This window comes from Pseudopipra pipra, chromosome 9 (genome assembly GCF_036250125.1).
Source record: "Pseudopipra pipra isolate bDixPip1 chromosome 9, bDixPip1.hap1, whole genome shotgun sequence".
NCBI classification, from domain to species: domain Eukaryota; kingdom Metazoa; phylum Chordata; class Aves; order Passeriformes; family Pipridae; genus Pseudopipra; species Pseudopipra pipra.
This window is the reverse complement of record NC_087557.1, coordinates 22,051,151-22,069,399: the sequence shown is the minus strand read 5'-3', so window position 1 is coordinate 22,069,399 and position 18,249 is coordinate 22,051,151. Positions and strand designations below refer to the sequence as shown.

Here is an 18,249-nt window from a genome sequence, read left to right as displayed (position 1 = left end):
GTGGGATCGGGGACGGGGATGGGGACCGGGATCAGGATGGGGACGGGGGATGAGAACGGGGGATGAGAACGGGGGATGAGAACGGGGGATGAGAACGGGGACGGGGGATGAGGACGGGGACGAGGATGGGAATGGGGATCAGGTCTGGGACCTGGGATGTGGATAGGGGCGGGAACTGGGACCAGCGGTAGGGGTAGGGCCCGGGCCCGGGTCCGGGTCCGTAGATGGGGTTTGGGAACGGTACCGGGATCGGTAGCGGGACTGGGAGTGGGGACGGGGCCCGGGGACCTGGACTTGGACTTGGACCCCGACCGGGACCGGAACCGGGACCGCGTCGGGGGACAGAGGACCGGCGGAACGGGGACCGGCGCCGAGATCGACAGCGGCACCGGCACCGGCACTGGGACCTGGCGGTTCCTCACGGCCGGGCCGGACTACCAGGGGAGCGCTGCGGGGAGTGGGATGTCGAGGGTGGAATGTCAGGTGTGGGCTGCCCGCCACACCTCCCACCGGTGCCGGTGATACTGCCGTTAATCACGGCTCTTTTAGCGGACAGGTGCCGGTGGGGCGGTGAGGCTGTCACAGCGGAACACGACAGGCCCGGGGGGTGAGGAGAGGGTGGGCAAGGCTGGTATCCGTGGGCAACTGGGAGCGCTGGGGGAGATGCTCTGGCTCCCAGGAGCACACCATCGAGTTATCCTCTCACTGCTGCCAGCCCTCCAGCTTCCACCTTATTTCTCTCTAGAAATATGTTCTTTAAGCATGTAATATCAGGAAGAAATTCTTCCCTGTGAGGGTGGTGAGGTTCTGGCACAGGTTGTCCAGAGAAGCTGTGGCTGCCCCATCCCTGGAGGTGTTCGAGGCCAGGTTGGATGGGGCTCGGGGCAACCCAGGATAGTGGAAGGTGTCCCTGCCCATGGCAGAGGGTTGGAATGAAATGAGCTTTAAGGTCTCTTTCAACTGAAACCATTCTAGGATTCTATGATAATGTAACAAGGAGAGATGGAAATCCACACAAAATGAAGCAAGGGACAATCAAGAAAAAAAATATTCTAGTGCCCAAAGCAGAGAGTAAGTTATATATATTCCTTTAACACGCTGGATGAACTCCTGTAGTGCACAAAAGTCAGTAGTTCTGGATCTGGATCTCCTGGTACTCTCCCAAGTAAAATTTATCACCTTGTTGTAACAACGTCTTTTCTATATTCAGAGAAGAAGAGGAAGGAGGAAACAGATAAAAGATTTGTCAAGATCAGTGTTGGTATCTGCATGTACACATTTGTCTTTGAAGGCATGTATTTTCAGGCAAACTATTTTGTGTTAACAGTGGCTGACATTACTGAAGGCACGGGGGTTAGGAATCTAGAAACCACTGTCTGAAGTCTCAGATACAAATAACATTTATGATAAAGGAAACTTTCAAGTATAGGGCACACCAACAGTATTTAGGTCTCTAACATGAACTTTCAGGGCTCAGCGTTGGACTCTGCTCCAGAGTTTGTCTGTAGACTGGTAGATCAGTCTGTTGGACAGGCAAGGTTTTGGATTAATTTTTAGATTGCAGTGATCTCATATTCCTTATATGACCCAAAAGGTAATCACAGCTCCTTCATCTTGCTTATTCATCTCTCTGATTCTTTTTCTCTAGGCTGACATTTCTCTAGGCTGACATCAGTGGAATGGAGGTAATGTGCATATGACTCTGATCTTCAGCTTCTGTATCTAAGGAAGGTCTTTCATTCAGGCTGATCTCCAGTTATAAAAGAAATTGTTATGGCTCAGTCTTGGCAGGCTTCAGAAAAACTCCAACACTTCAAATGCATTCAGTTAATATGCAGAATATTGACTCACTGCTTACTCATATGACTAGCATTTAAAAGACACTTTCTCATTTTTAAAGGATATTATAAATGATGGCTTAATCCTCACAGCCTGGTGAAGTCAGTTGGCATAATTTTCCCTTACTAATGGAAGAAATGTGTAGGAAAAAGTAAGATATTTATGAGATGTCATTATTGCTTTTAGATTTATTTCAAGGAAGTGCCCCTGTAATTTGTGCTGAGGTAACTATTGAAAACTCCCAAAAGTGATGGAGGAACTGACTGTAATCCCAGGTGACCGAGGAAAAAGAGACTGCTTTAACATTAAGTTACCTATACTCTGTAGTCCACTTGTTCTGAATGATGTTTAAAGGGAGTTTGAATTTACCAATATATAGGAATAACACTTGGGCACAGCAGCTCAGCATTACTGATGATGAGGGGTACTGATCCTCAAGTTAGATTTTACAGACTTCACTGACAACATCTCTCTTGGGACTGCTTAAAGGAAAAGATCACACATTCCAGCCTAGTGAAGGAATGGGTGCATCCTTTTCTAGATGTTATTCAGCATGGATGTCCCAGTTTGCAAATGTTTTTTATGCATTGTCAGTTCGAGAAAAGTTGCAGATGGAAGCACAGCAAACTTGTCTAGCTGAGAACAAGGAAAGCAGAAAGTGAGTCTTTCCCTTTGGGGCACCAGGAGATGCAAGGAGACAAGGACAGTAAGGAAATTGAAGAAGGGAACAGATCTCCTCAAGATCAGCCTTTTGATAAGTTGGAGTTTGTACCTGTGGAGTTGTCAGTTTGATATGACACACATTTACTAGTTATTTGATTGTATTACTTCGTGGAAGTAATACATGACTGCATCATATATGTGTCCTGAAACATGTCCAGATTCGAGGAACCCCCGTGTTACAGAAAGCAGATATTTTTGAACAGAAAAAAATGTTATAGTAAGTGGTCATGCTGTGACAATGAACCTGGCTTTTTGCTTGACCATGCTGTGGCCATGTAGCCTAAAAATGGAGTTTGATGGACAATTGCAATGATTTCTGCAGATGTAGTACTCTAGGAGTGTTTGAATAATTTGTCTTTAACTGAAAATGCTTTTATGCTTTTCTTCATAAGCTTGTGTCGAAGCCAGTCCTGTGTTTACAGCTCTCTCATTATTTAAACAGCGAATGCAGTGTGTCCCCTCAAAGGGAAACAGCTGTATTGTTCTGGTGGAACATACACATGGCCAAACTAAGAGGTGACTCCCTGGCTTGTTGAACTTGGAGGTTTCCCTTTTTATTTACATTTGTTGCAGAATTCCAGCCATAATCTCAGATGTAATTGGAAAACATCCTTTGCCACCCTGATTTTGTTTCCTTCTTTGTTGTACTGTCCTAGCCATGATGGTTACATGTATACTCAGAGGCTATGGTAGAAGAGAATTTAAAGTTCATTGTGTTGCCCCCAAATCTTTGATTTCATATATATGTTTTATTCAGGATTAAAGGGTATCTTTCTCATATTTTGTTAGAAGTACCATAGGAATATATTACTGAGAGAAGCTTACTATGAGCTAAAACTTACTGTTTATAAATAATGACAAAATATGGAAAATTAGGAAAAAAATTAATGACAGGGCTCCACCACCCTATAGTACATAAGCACAGAAGGAGTTGTATGAAAACTGGGGTTACAGTATCTAGAAAAAATTCCTTTGCGGTTGTTACATGAATGAAGAGTGCGTGTGAGCCTGTATGAATCCCAGCTCCTTCATTTAGAAGGGAAGAATGCTCTTTTTTTCTGATTGATGTCAGTGGTTTGGGATTAGGCACCTAATATAGTTGGATCTCATGATTATAAGAAGAGCTTCTGTCCTATCTGCCAGACGAACAGAAACACTCTCCACAGGCTGCAGGGTAAATGCTTTTTTTTATAGGCTTGAATTTGACTAACAGAAGAGTCGGCAAAGCAATTGGTGGTGTCTTGCAGGAAATCTCATCACCCGATGGAGACAAGAAGGTGACTTCCTGGGGAGAAGTATCTTGTCCCTGTACCCCTAGACATACTAAACATTGACAAGAGGAACGTGTTTACAAAGGTTTCCCTAATCTTATGTTTTGGATGGACAAGGCACTTGCTGCTTAGTATAGCTGGCTATTGGGGCAGAGAATCTCTTCACTATCTGAGGAAAGAATATCTGAGATATTTTGGAACCCAGCTTTTGTACAGTATTGCAAAGAATTAATTTAGGTTTTCTGGAATGACTTTGTCTTTCCTTCCTTCCTTCCTTGCATCCCATGTCCCACCCAGTCTCATCCAGTTTCCTGCTTCTGGTTTATTTATAGCCAAACGTAATAGGTGGGTTTTAAAGAAGTGCCTCGGGGACCAGATAGCACAAATCCCTCTGAATTATTGAAAAGCACATTTTTTATATGTATATATTGATGTTTGGTTGGTTTTAGCAGAGGGGGTTAAAAACATTTGTATCGTGAAAAACTATGTAACCCCCCTGCAAAGTACAGTTGCAATGACAGCTAACAAAGTAGATGCACAGATGCTTTTGACTGCTTGGGTAGCTGTGCAGCCTCACACAAAACAAAGATTTTAGCAAACACAGTCTTGTGAGTCTGTTCACAAGCACCAGCTGACATATTCCTGCAATATACTTTTAGACTTCATTTATAGTAGGAATTTTTGCTGCCTTCACAGCTTTTGGCTAGCACGAAAGGAGATTTGTGCTGGGGCAACCGCCAAGGCCAAGCCTGCTGTCAGCAGTGATTTGCAAAGAGGCAGTTTACCCTGTTTTCCAGCTGGGAGTCGTGCACTCTAGTAATCATAATTACAATATTTAGCTCTAATACAGTGCTTTTAAGATGGGTATCTTAAAACATTATGAGGGACAGAGGGATATCATTAGCTCCTCAACATGTATTATTTTTTGCAACTGCTACAAACTATCATGGGACTGAAGAAGAAGGGAAGAAGGTGAACAGATCTTGTGGTGTTGCTGTGTCTCCTCCAGCCAGTCTGTCCCTGTTGTTATTCCAGCATTCAAAGGGAACAGGAGCTGAACCATGACCATTTTCCTGCAGCAGAAGCTGAGTACCCGCTGGCCTCCTGAATACAAAAATGAAGTTTCATACTGTTTCCTTTGAATGGAAGCAGCATGACGTGAGTGTGGAAAGAGTGGAACAGTATGTTAAGGGAAACACAACTGAAAGGAGAGAACAGCTGACTCCAAGGGCTGAGCAGATCTGCCCCCTCTGCTTCACTGTGTAGGTTTGTTTTCAGCTCTTCAACTCAGACCATCTCGTGGGTCTCACAAAACATCTCCACAGCTCTGGGCTAGAAAATGAAACAATTGCAAGGAGATTGTTCATTCTTCCTGAAACAAGCTACACAAGCTGTGGGAAATGACAGCTAAGGCTGAACTTTAAAACAACCTGAAAGCACTTAAAAACAGAAATGCAGAGTGAAGCCATTCAATAGAGTCAGATTTGGAAGAGAGCCCTGAAAAAACCTGCAGTTATGACTAATCCATTTTTAACGTGTGTGGTTGTAGGTAAAATCACTTCTTCAAAAGATCATTTCTCTCCCTGTTATGGTTACAGTTCTTTACTGTCCTTTTAGATAAATGACGTGTTGACATGTGAGTTCAGTTACAGATGAACTGCGAGGACTGAATTATTTCTGATGCTGGAGAGGCTCTGGCTGAGCTGCTTGTGAAGGGGAGGAAAGATACAAACAGGATATTCAGTGTCAAGCTGCAGCAGCACCCTGAGGGACCCACCCAGAGGCAAACGCTTGAATGCTCACTCTCTCCTTCAGCCAAGTTAGCTGAGGAAACCTGACATAATTGTAGACTGTAGAGCTCCAGTTCTGCAGGGACAAACTCATGCAGTGACATTTTAGAAATGAAATAATCTGAAATGGAAACTTCTTGTTGCACTGAACAAGTCTGTGAGACACCACATGGTTTTACAGGATAGCCTTTGGGTGCATTTATTTTGTTCTCAAATTGTGCCAGCCTTGCTTGCTGGTCCCTTTGCAGGGATCTCTCACTTCTGTGCTACAGAGGCATTGATGTTAACACTCTGCTACAGGGAGACGTGGTGTGACACTGTGAGTTCCACAGCTGGCGTTATGGCAACCCAACATTCACAGACTTTGCAGTCTCATAATCAGTAGAGCTGTGACTAGGAGTGTGAATTCAGTGCAAACAAGCAAGAGGCTGTGGAGGGGAGCAACGTGGAGGTTGTTTAGGCAGGTAGAAGACAGTACAGTGAATCCAACACTGGTGAGATATGCTCAACTTAAAGACTATCTCAGCCTAACTAAGGGCAGTGTTGACAGAGCTTGTAGTAACACGCAGTATTGTGAGAGTGAAGGCTGTTCTCTGTGCTGTGTGAGTGTATCTGATATCCAGAAACAAAAGCAGTTGGCATTTCCCTGGTGTATGCTGAGATGTGGTGCAATGTGATAGAGCAACAGGGAACTCCTTGCTGGCTTTTTGCCCTATGCAGATTCCTTTTGAATTAGGTTGACCTTTAAAGCAAGACCTGCTTCTTCTGCTTCTTATTGTCTAAGTTCTGCATTGGAGCCTGAGAAACAAGTCTGTGAATCTTGGAGGATTTTTTTAAAGCTCTAATTAGTGAAACAAAATAGGTTGGAAGGAGTCTGAGGAGAGAATCGCCAAATGGAAACTATTTTACAGAGCTGTTGCCTTTTATTTTTTGTTTTACTCCATTCCACAGCAACACTGGCCTGAGTGGTGCTAGGCTTAAATCAGCACAAAATATGGTTTGTGTCAAAGAAGACTGGTCCACAACCCTCTCCTGTTGTTAAAAGGCACCTCTGCCTCGTGGTCAAAACAGCACCTTGTTTGCCCTCAGCAATTTGGAAACCCAAAGCTGTGTTCCTGCTGCCAGGGTTTTGTACTAGAGCACTGCAACTGCTTGGCACCAGCAGCCCCATGCAGGAGTTTAGAGGTGAGAGAGGTGAAAGTCAATATCCTGACTAAAAATCTGGAGGTATTTAGCCCCATCACAGGGGCTGTGATGGAAGAACCTCTTCCCCTTTTTGAATTTCTTTAACATTACCATTGCTTCAGTTGCATTTTCACATGTTTTCTCCATGTCTTATTCTGGCAGATTCTGGCATTTCGTGCAGATTATTAAGTGCTGATCGAAGGGCAGCTGAAACTGGAACTCAGCTCTGGGTGGGAGGCAGCAGCTCCTGGGCCAGTGAGAGGCCTCATTGTGGTGCTTCGGGACCTGCAGGTGGGACTGCAGGAGGGGTGCAAGCATATGAATATTTTTGGTTTAAACACAAGGCTTAATTTTTCAGAAATATGAAGAGGTTCTTCAAGGTTGTGAGAGCCTAAAGCCTTGGATTTCTCCTGCCTCATCTGCCTGCTGGCACGAACAGCCCTGTTGTCCCATTTAGAGTGCGTTTGATCTCTCAGTGACTCATTTCCAAGGCTCGCTATCTGCACCAGCAAGGTGCTTCAGGGTTGAGACGCACCCATGTATCAGCTCTGTTACTGTACCCTGTTATCAGCTACTCCTTTCACTCCTGGGGTGCTCCCGGCCTTTGATCTGTTCCTGAGCTGCAGCAACAGCTTTCCTTGTTTTTTAATGCTTCATTACACTGTACAGGGCCATCATCGCTCCCCAAATGCTGCAATCTCTGCTACCTATGTGCTGCACTCATAAGTACATCCAGGCTTTTTCTTGAAAGCATGAAATAAACTCTCATTCCCCTCAATCCTCAAATAATCATAATGGAAATCAGTTTACTGCGAGATGGCAATTTCCATCAGACACTATATGGAGGTATAATGATATGGTTAATTATTCCCTTCCTTCTCCCTGTTGCATTTAGCTGCTGCTTTTAAAAATCTGTGGAGCGGGGGCTGTTTACTCCATCCGTATAGCAGCTGGTGCTGTGGGCTCTGACTGTTCTGTAAATCCTGATGTTATTGAGCAGTTCTGAATCCTGTCCCCCAGCAGAAGTCCTTTTTTTGCTGGCCAGGATAGATCTTGTTTAATTTGAGGCTAATTCTGTCAAAGTTAGAGACCCCAGTGGAAAGAAAGGTGCTCTGTGTGCAGGAAGACTGAAAGAGCTTTCTGTGTTCTACAGGGTTTTTTTTTACAGTGGCAAGTGGGCAAAAGCAAAGACACACAATAATTTAAAATGTATTTGCTTAAAACCAGCTGAATTCATAGTAATGTTGGAAGAAACCAGCAGCAGCATCTGAGCCGATTCTGCTGGAGATGGTGCTTATCAGATGACCCAGCAAAACCTCCCTGTAGGAAGGCTTGTAGGATTTGGGTCAGAAGTTCCAGCATAACAAGCACATGTCTCTCACAGCTTTCAGAGCAGTCAGTTCCTGCTGATGAGGTGCAGAGCAGTGATCTAACTCGTTTTGTCCATTCTCTCAGGGGTGGGTCTTGGCCAGGCTGTGTGGTGGAGGACAGACAGACGTGTTTGCTGCACTAAGTCTTGTAATAGAGGGAAGGAGGGAAGGCTGTGGTTACCTACGTGTTTGTCTGCTCATGGGGTCCAGCCAAATGGCACAGCCCATGTCTGCAACACTGGGAATCCTGACCACAGTGTGTTGATCCTATGTGATTTAATAGTAACAAATCACTTTCCTTACACTGGCCAGGTTGGGCTTGTTTTGTTTATGCCTTGAAACCTCTCTTCTCCCCCCCACTATGATCTGTGCCAAACTGGCAAGTTAAAAACTCTGCCTGGTGTGTGGGCAGGAGAAGGGCCACATCCTGGTGCATAAAATGTGTGAGATGTGATACAGGGTTGAGGGGAGGATGAGGTGCGGACAAGAGGTGCCAGTCATGTGCTCAGTTCATGACTTGCCCAGCCTGTTTCACAGACTTGTAGTTACTGATCCTTGACTATGTTTCAGGCCTGGCCTACAGTCACTAATTGTCAGTGTCCTGGGGCTTTTCCCAGGTTTTAATTGTCCCTATTAGTATGATGGATATTGGAAATAAGGACGCACTGGAGAAAGGTAGTAGTGTTATTACTGCGGCCGTTGTCATTGCTGGGGCTGCCATTAAAGCTGCTTACTGGCATTTGCCCTCCTGTGAAATGTGTAGGTGAGCTATTTATAAATGAGCAGAGAGATCCTACATCTCTAGCTTGTGCTCAGATTTAAGGGTTAATCCCTACCAGGAGGTAAGAATCTGTCCAGGACTGCAAAGCAGGTTAGTGGCAGTTGGAAATAATCCACTCCTTCTGAGCCTCAGTGTTGTCTGTATTTCTGGGGGCTGGCAGGGGTGTGGAGAAGCAGCATACTGTTTCCCCATTAGCTCTCCCTGTTCCAGCATAAGCTCCCTTCTTCAGGGCGGAGAGAGGCACTTTTCCTGCTGCACAGCCCCCTCTCCTGTCCTCTGCTTCCTCTACACAGCAGATGCACTCAGATCTCTCCTGGGCTTCGCTCAGCTTCAGTCTTCTCTTGCTTTTACTTTTCCTTTCTGGAGTGGATTCAACCTGGTGTGCAGGAGGGAATTGCCCTTTTCCTGGAGCAGTCCAGTCCCAGACACACAGTAATTAGTCTCTGTACTTCTCAAAAATTCTTCTGAAAGTAGATACAGCCACTTGCTTTCATTATTCCTTTCCTGTGAGGTGTAAATTGCCTCACCTTCTAAAACACGCAGGTTCCTGAACAACAAGATTAATATAGTTGGATTTCTAGTGCAATTATTATCTTTTACTTTTCCACATGTAGATTTGCTGATGACTAGCTTGACTCCCAGATTTTAAAAAGTTGAGGAAAATTACCTACCTTTGAGGCCTGCACCTCAATCTCCAGGGCTGCACAAAAGGCTCAAGTAGGATTAGGCAGACATGGATGCACCCCAGATGGATAGCAGGAGCCTAATTGCTGTAAGAAACAAGGTTAATGCGATGTGGTTGTAGTGAAGAAATGAGGCTTCTCTCCTTGAGAGCTCCTGGCTTGCTGGCTGGATCTGTAGGACACTGCCCTCTCTTGGTCCTAGATGGGCTCTGGGTCTGAGCTGAGGAACTTACCTTTCCTGAGTATCCTGGTGGCCAAGGGATTGCTACTGGAACCTGATATGTCCTGTGGTTTATAAACTCAGGTAGAGCTATAGACTTTGTAGGTGATCCCAACATTCCCTCCAGGAGCTTGTGACAGGATTTATATGGAGCTTCAGCACTGCATGAATTCAATTGTGAGAACAGTAACCTATGAGTGATTTTATCATTGTATGCAGGAAAGTGATGTAAGAAACCACAGAAATCTGCTAGACTGATTCTTGAACACGTGGTGAAAGACTAATCTGTTTTTGCTTGTAAATGGGGGTTTTATGTAAATGTTGACAAATCATAATTATGACATAAACATTTCAGGGAATTCACACTTCCAGATGCAATGGAGTTGTGGGAGCAATCTAGGAACAGAGACTTGTTTGAGAGAGACATCTCTGACTTGATCTCAGTGGTGCCCTTTGGGGGTTACACTCACTCAGAGCCTGTCCCTGATGCTGCCTGAGTGATTCAGTGTGAGGCTGAGCTCTGCACTTCTCTGTACAGGTTATACAAACAAGTGGGATGTAATGGTTCCACATTGTCCCATTTCTGCTACATGTTGTTATTGTTGCTGCCCTTGTGTGGTTTATGTTTATGTACTGGCAGTGTTTGGCATTGTGTTCAACCTTTTTCATGTCCTGGAGAACCTCATAAATCTACTCTATCTACTTTTTGGATTACTGAAATTTCATGTTACGGCAAGATGGAGGAGTGATTGTATTCTTATATTTTGTCTTATATCAAAACAATTATTGTCAGCAAGAATATCCACTGTGACTTGGAAGTGCATGTGCTCATGGCACGTACTCTTGGAGGAGCAGCAGCTGGAGACAGGCAGTGCTTGGGTCAGAACAGCCAGTGCACAAGTTGATGGATATCTCCCCTTTAATCTATATTCACATGGAGCCACAGAGGTAGTTCTGAAAAAGAAAGAAAAAAAAAGATAAAAGAAGATACTGTGATCCCACATCTCATCTGTCTTACCTGTCTTACTCAAGGGGTCATGTCCCCTCACTGTACACTCCCCATGTGTGTTGCAAATCACCCTGTGTGCCTGTAGCTCTGTCTCTATACCATCCCAGTGCTGCCTGCTCTGTGCTGTCACTGCCTGGCTCCCCACAGCTGGGAAGCCCCCAGGGACTATGCCCACAGCTTGTCAAACCCTAGGTAAAGTCAAAAATCTAAACACGTGCACAGGGAATGGGAGAGCTGGGTTTTCTGCATCACAGAAAGGGAGCTCGTACACACCTCCCAGAGACTGCCTGAAATCACGAGCTGCAGGGCAAGGCCTGGGCAGGCTGAGGGAGGGCTCTGGGCACTCCTGCTTCGATGCAGAGGGGAAGAGCTGGGCAGAGTTACTCACATGAGAAAGCTTTTTGCACTCGGACAGGAGGAGCAGGCTCGCTCTGAGTTTGCTTTTGCCAGGTTCCTGAGGAGACATCTGTGTTTTAGGAACCCACTGGACTGGGGCACAGGAACCTGCTCAGTGCCAGGTTCTCTTTCTTATGATTTTAAAAGGAAAAAGAATTGCTTCTGACCTACAGTACCACACAGGAGGGAGTACCTGTTCTTGAGCTTTCCCAGCCCCGGACGTAAAGAAGCCTGACAGCAGAGAGTGTTCAGAGGAAGGGGCATTCAAATGATGTTTCTGCTTGCTTACCTTTGCCAATTTCTACTCCAACAAATATATTTTTTATTCATAATTCTTACAGATGGAGCTGAGATGCCTCATTTTGGTTTCTGAATCCTGAGGGGCCAGTAGGTACAAAGAGACATTGTGTTCACATGAAGCTGGTTACCTGACCTGCTCTTGTCCTGTGACAGCTAAAACACAGCATTAAGTGGGAAAGCCTATGCTGGCTAAAAGGGCTCTGCTAGCATTTGCCCCTGTGGTGCTGGGGAACATGAGGCAGCCACAGCCCCAGAACACTGGATTTTCTCTGTGCTACTCAGAGTGACAACACCCCTGGCATGTGGGTTTAGTGAGCACGAGAGACGCTCCATACCCATTTCTGGAGCTTGCCTTTTCCTCTGGCAGCCCACAGGTTTTCTCAAGCCATGAGCTACACCTTGCATTCTCAGCCTCTGGACAACCACAAACCAAATTATGGTGGGAGGATGCCAGGAAGGGGAACCTTTTCATAAAAAGGATCTGCCATCACAGGAAAGAACGACTTCTCTCTCACTAGATCTCCCTATCTGTGCTCCTCCATCCCTCCTTTCTGATGGATGTGTGTGTCACATCTGTGTTCTAGGAGTTTTGTGACATCTTTTTTTGTGAATCTGCTATGCAGTGAATGCTCACATGTGTTAATGGTCGGCAGGCTGTGTTGTGCCTTCCTTACTCCCATGCTGGTGAGAAAGCAGCTCTCTGAAAGTGGAAAGTTCCTGCCTCCATGCCCAGCCTTGCTGCTTCTTTCCATGGCCTTGTGTGCTCACTGCTGGCAGTAAGCTGCTCCGTGCTGGTACTGTCTGGCTGGGCTAGTGTGAGGTAAAGACACTCTCCAAGTCTGAGATCATTCCAAATCTCCACTTGGTATTTTTATAGTGATTTACACCTTTCTGAGGTCAGGCCTTTGAACCGGAATTTTCTTTAAAACTGAAATGAAAAGGGAAAGCTGGAAAAACAGCCAAAGGATTTTTTTTTTTCCAATGTAACAAGCCAGGATTTGAAGACAGCCTTGGATTGCTGCTGTCAAGCTGCACGAGGGACACTGTACGTGTGGCAGCCTCCTTGTTGAGTGATCAGCTTGTGCAGGTTGGGCTGTCAGTGCCAGCCTGGACAAGCAGGTAGCCACCAGCAAGTCCAGACAATTTGTTTTGCAGTTCTCATGCTTCAGCTTGACCAAAATCCTATCCTGACCTTATAGCTACAGGCAAGACCAAAATGCCTTAGCAACTGTTGTTTATCCACTTACATTAGTCACTCGTAATTAGAAGATAAGGAAAGGTGCATTCCGCGGGCAGGAGCCTTGCCACCGCGGCTGGCTGTGGCTGCTGCCACCAGAGGACACTGTTGGATAGTCTATGGATCCCTCCCGGCGTGGCAGGGCGCGTTCCCTCTCAGGTTTGTCTCAACTTCTTCATCATCCTGCACTCCCAGCCTCAGCCTCCCTCCCTCCACCACTCTCTGCTAAACTCGCTGTCCTTGGCACTCTTTGCTCTGGCACTGGTTTCTTTGGAGCAGTTCCCTGCAACCCCGACTATCCATTTTCCTCGGGCAGTTTTATCACCCAAGGTCATGGTGTTGTAGTATCTTGTGTTTTGTTCTGTCCCTCCTCCCCAGAGGCAGGTAGCCAAGACACCAGTTTGCTGGGAGCGTGTCAAGGACCTGCATGGAGCTGCAGGACTTGGCACACTCGGACCAAGAGACATAAGCCAGACCCAACCTACCCTGAAGTTTGGAAGCCCTCTGAGTGGAGATTTGGGTTTGGGCCTGTTTAGGAGATTAAGTTCAGTCTAGGTTCAGATCACTCCAGTTCTCCGTGTTAAAAAAAAAAACAACCCCAAAATCCCATAATTCTATTTCCTGTAATAAGCGTGAAGTGTAAGATTCATTTCTTTTGAAGTTAGTGCCTTGATGGTTTGTGCAATGAGAAAGACATGTCATTACTTGCTTGAAATAAATAATTTAAAAAAAGTGTCAGATTGCTTTTTCAGATGGAAAGAGGCATTCCTTAAGGAACCTGAACAGGTGAGCATGTGAGTGATGTGGTTCTCTTCCTTATTCAAACGAGTTGAATAATTTTTGTGTTAAAAGTGCCTCCTCTCAGGGCTAGTTACTGAGCTTGGCCTTGAGGCCAGGCATAGAGGCAGTGTCCATCACTGCTGGGGGGAGATTTCTCTTACCCAACCCCAAGGACTGCAGCTTGTTTGCCTTGTACAGGCAGCCCTGGGGACAGGGGAGTGGAGGAAAGACTGTGGGCCTTGTGGGGGGGCTGTTTACTCATGGTGGCAAAAATGGATTTTGCTCCTTACGAAGATGGGGCTTCTTTAGGTCCAAGCTGAAACAGACAATCACTTTTGACTGATTCTCTGCAGTTAAACCCATGGTTCGCACTTTCCTTGAACCTGCTTCAGTGCTGGCTACCATTGTCTGCAACTTCTCTAGACTTTTGGAGCCACTTAGCAAAGTGATGGAGAATTATCCCTGCTCCAGGTGTATGGAGACAAATGCACAGAGATAAATGCAGGACTTAATTCTGAATGTAAAGCTGCTTCATCTGTGAGAAGTTTTGGGATGATTATCATTTCGGAAAGGAAGTTCTTCTGCTCTAGGATCCTCCATGGCATGAGGTATCTTTGGATTTGCAGCATTGCCTGAAGATAACAACAAGGTTATTACCATTGACTGTTCTGTCTTTCACTGCTAACACACAGGTTTAGAGGAAACATGGATCTGTATCTGTGCTTGTGTCATTTGGCATAGTTATCTTGAATTCAGAGTTTAGTCCACCTGAGGATCTTGTCCATCTTGTACACACAGAGCTTTGTTTTATGTAGTGGTATTTCTGCAAACATCTTTGCCAAGTGCTAATAGCACACCAGAGAGAAAGTTCACGCTTGTGCTTTAGTGAGAACTAGTGTGCTGAAGAACTCCATGCCTTGTGCTTTGACCAACAAATAGGGCTTCAAACACCTTTTGGATGGGGAAGGGTTTTTAGGTGGCAATTTCCTCTCTGTTCAAGAGATGCTTTGTTCAGGATGTGCCCGCAACAGTTAGAGGAATTTAGCTGATCAACTCATGAGTGCTTTTATATTTGAAGTGCTTAAAAAGGGGATGGTGATTTTTGAAATGAAGAATAAAAATGGTCTGGCAGTCAAATGATGTTTAAGGATGAATGTGGTGTAGGCAGTGTTCCCTTGTAATATGTCAGGAGGCGGGAGGCAGCAGTCTGTGTTAATTATGCTTATGGTGAGCAGCCAGTGCCTGTGCTTGAGCCAGGACTAACTGTTCTGATTATGATTGATTGGAATTCCAGAGAAGGCTCAAACTCAGTGTGACTTCTCTAAGGGGTAGATTAAGTATGCTGAGATGATAATAACAATTCATTAAAGTTTTATATTCTTTATGGTGCTTTTTCCCTTGTGACAGTAGAAGCATTTCTGTAATCCAGAGCATGTTGGAATATTCCTAGAACATTTCTTTCCTAAAGAGTTTTCTTATTCAGAAGACTGCCTCAAGTAACTGGGAACCCCAAATTTCATATGCATGTAGCAACCTGGAAATTGATGGAAAGAAAAGGGAAGTGCTGAAACTCATAAGAGAAACCTCCCTGCTGCCCTCCATCCCACATTCCTGCAGTGGCTGAGGAGTTTGATAGGGAGTCCTGGTTCTCACAGAGACACTGAAGAGTCTTCATGTTACCAAGGTTTAGGCCATGTGTTGGAAAAGTAGTTTCCTCCTGTAGTTGAAGCAAAAAGAGATATTCTGGCATGAAGATATCTAGTCTGATGATAAACTTCTCTGGAGGGTTTTCTTGGAGTTAGCAACCATACTGTGGAGGAGAGGCACCCCCACCACCTTTTTAAAATAATGGTTTTTGTCTGAATCTCTCTCTTGCAAATATCTTTGTAAACACAGTCAATATATAGAGATGGAGAGACCAGAATCTCATGGCTGAGGTCTGGTGCAGAGGAGTAGGAGGACACCAGAGATCTGCTTTCGTGGAGCCAGCATGTGGAAGCCTCTCACACTGTGCCTCAGTTCCTCCCTTTGCAGACAGGGGGATTTGGTAACAAGTGCCTTGCAGGATGACTCCCACAGTGTGGCATTGGTGTCTCTGTAACAGGGGGCCCCAGCAGAGCAGCTCTTGCAGTAAGATATGATTTAAATTATTTAGGGTGTTGTCATGTGATCACAACTGATTGAGTTCCTGTGGCTTCACAAGTTGCCATCTGTTATCATCCCCATTATGAATTATACATTAGCTTAAATCAAGGCTTAAACCAGAGGAGTTCAAGCAAAGTCCTCACCCAATGATACCATAAAACTGTCTTTAGGGTGTTAGCACTGGATCTAAAACACTGCAGAGATGATACTGGTCTGGTACAAGCTCTCTCTGCTATTTCAAACCATCCCGTTAAATTCCCTTGTAGTGGCAGGCTTTATGTTGGGCTGGATGTCACTGGCCTCCTGATGTAGGCTTATAAATCTGATCAAAACTCCATTGCCTATGTCCTGGCTAAGTGAACATAAATGAGACCACAGTACCACACCAGAATCCCAGAGATCTCAGGATCATGTGGTCAGGGAGTTGCTGCTGAAGGCACAGTGACCACAGGCTGAATTGCTGGCTGGCTTGATGTGAGGCTTTGGGAAGCTGTCAGCTCTGGCAGTGCCATGAGCCCTCCTGTAAAACCTTACAGCACATGTGTGTGCAGTGGTATTAAAGTGGCCATTACAGTAAAACACTTCAAGCCCAACTCAGACATTCACCAGAGTTCTCTGGCTTGGAAGTGTTGTGTCCAGAAACCTGCCTCTGCCAGGACATTCCCATTTCTCAAGCTGATCTGCAGTGCATCAGCTGGTCAGTGCCCTCTCCCCAGGAAGGAGAGGTGCCTTGAGCTGCTCCAGCTACATGTATGGGCAGTGCCCTCTTAGGCCAAAGTGCTGTTGCTCCTTCAAAGCTCAGGAAGCTCCTGCTGGTCTAGCTTTGAAGTCTTTCCCTTTTGGTTGTGTAGCTTATATTGGAACTGCAGTGGTGAAAGCAATTAGGGCCTACTGTCCTTTCAAGGGTGCAATTCCCTGATGTCTCATTCTCTCTCAAGTCCCATTTAGAGGCCAGGTTTTCCCTGCCTGTGGTACCCCAACACAAGGCAGTAAGTTTGGTAGCCCAGGGTGATCAGGACAGGCTTGGCTCTCACTGCAGTTCTGGGACTTGCTGAATTTATACATGTTTGCTGGGCAGCAGATTGGGTCAGTGACCTTGGTCTAATGTGAAGGCAGGTAGTTTATTACCATCCATTTGAGATTCTATAAAATAAACAGTTCTCTCTGTGGGAACAGGCAGCAGAGATTACTGTAGCTAAATCAAGACCTACTTGGCAAGTGTGTGCAGTAGGGAACGCAGAAAATTCATGGCATCCCCAGAAGCCAAGTGCTTTCACATAGATGGTGTGCCTGTCCTGAGGAGGACCACTGGGATCTGTGAGCCAAATAGGATGGATAGGCAGGGAATGAATGTCTCCTGGCATCAGCAGTGGCTGTAATGATAATTCCTGTTTGAATTTTGGATCATAAATCTGTTTGTGTCTGCAAGGACCCTTCCAGTGGCTCCAGATTTATCTTAGTGTTGGGAGCTATTTTTTTACAGCTGGAGGGTGCTTGTTCCATCAGCTGACACAAGGGCTGACTCTATGGCTCCTGGTTTCTGCCCTTGGATATCTGAGGGCAAAAATCCTTTGACTTCAGAGGATTGTGTGTTGGTCACACAATGCCTGTGCTAGAAATAGAACTATGTCCCTCCTCTTTAAAGCCAGGCCAGATTCTCTTTCTTCAGCTCGATGTGCAAAGCCCTTCCCCTGGGAAAGAACCATCCATCTCTTCTCTCCCAAATTCACAAGTGCCCATAACTCTTGCAGTTTTACAGAGAGCTGAACAATCTCTTCATCTGGGACAGGAATTCAGAATATTTTTCAACTTCTTTTGAAAAGAGGGAGTTGAATAGGAAGGAACAGTGTTAAGATTTTTGTAAACTGAGGTTGTCATATCAGAGATCTTCTCTCACATTTTGTCCCCATGACTTTGCAATCTGCAAATGAAGAAAAAGAATGGTGAAGGTCTGGATGCTGGGGCCGCAGTGGATCAGGAAGAAAGGAGTAAGAAAGCAAAGGAGAAAGAGTTGGGATTTAGTGCAGACCACCAAGATGGGAGAAAAGTGAGACAAATTCTTGAACTAAGTCTTTAATTGCTCCAAACCACAGGGTATTGTGCCTGGGGGAGACAGGGAGAGACTGGTTATGCAATTTCATCCTCAATCATGCAAAGGCAAAGTATTGGACAAAGGGATTGCATTAGATATATTGCAGTTGGAGCCTAGGAGAGCATTTGATACATGGTCTTACAAGATCTTGCCCTCCCTCTGAAATTGTTTGGCTTGTTTTGGATAGGAACTCAGTCATGGGGATTAGTAGCAATGACAAATGATACATGGTTCTGGTCATGCAGACTTTCAACCAATGTGACTGATGAAAGTTTTTGATTCATCCATTTCACTGAGGGCTCCTCCTGTGCATTAGCAAAGCGGTAAAGAGCATTTTAATGATAGTTTTAGGTGAGATGATTTTCAAACATTACTGATTACCTTGTACATGAAGCATGGCAGAAAGCAGGAAGTTGGTCATTTGGTGG

At 45.3% G+C, this 18,249-nt stretch overlaps 1 long non-coding RNA gene across 1 annotated transcript; it reads left to right on the top strand.

The window, feature by feature from the left end:
• The first annotated feature begins 172 nt into the window (after positions 1 to 172).
• LOC135419059 (uncharacterized) lies at positions 173 to 10,565 on the top strand. Its single transcript, XR_010432808.1, has 2 exons — positions 173 to 6,808; positions 6,971 to 10,565. It is a non-coding gene; the product is annotated as an uncharacterized LOC135419059 (long non-coding RNA).
• Positions 10,566 to 18,249: the final 7,684 nt, after the last annotated feature.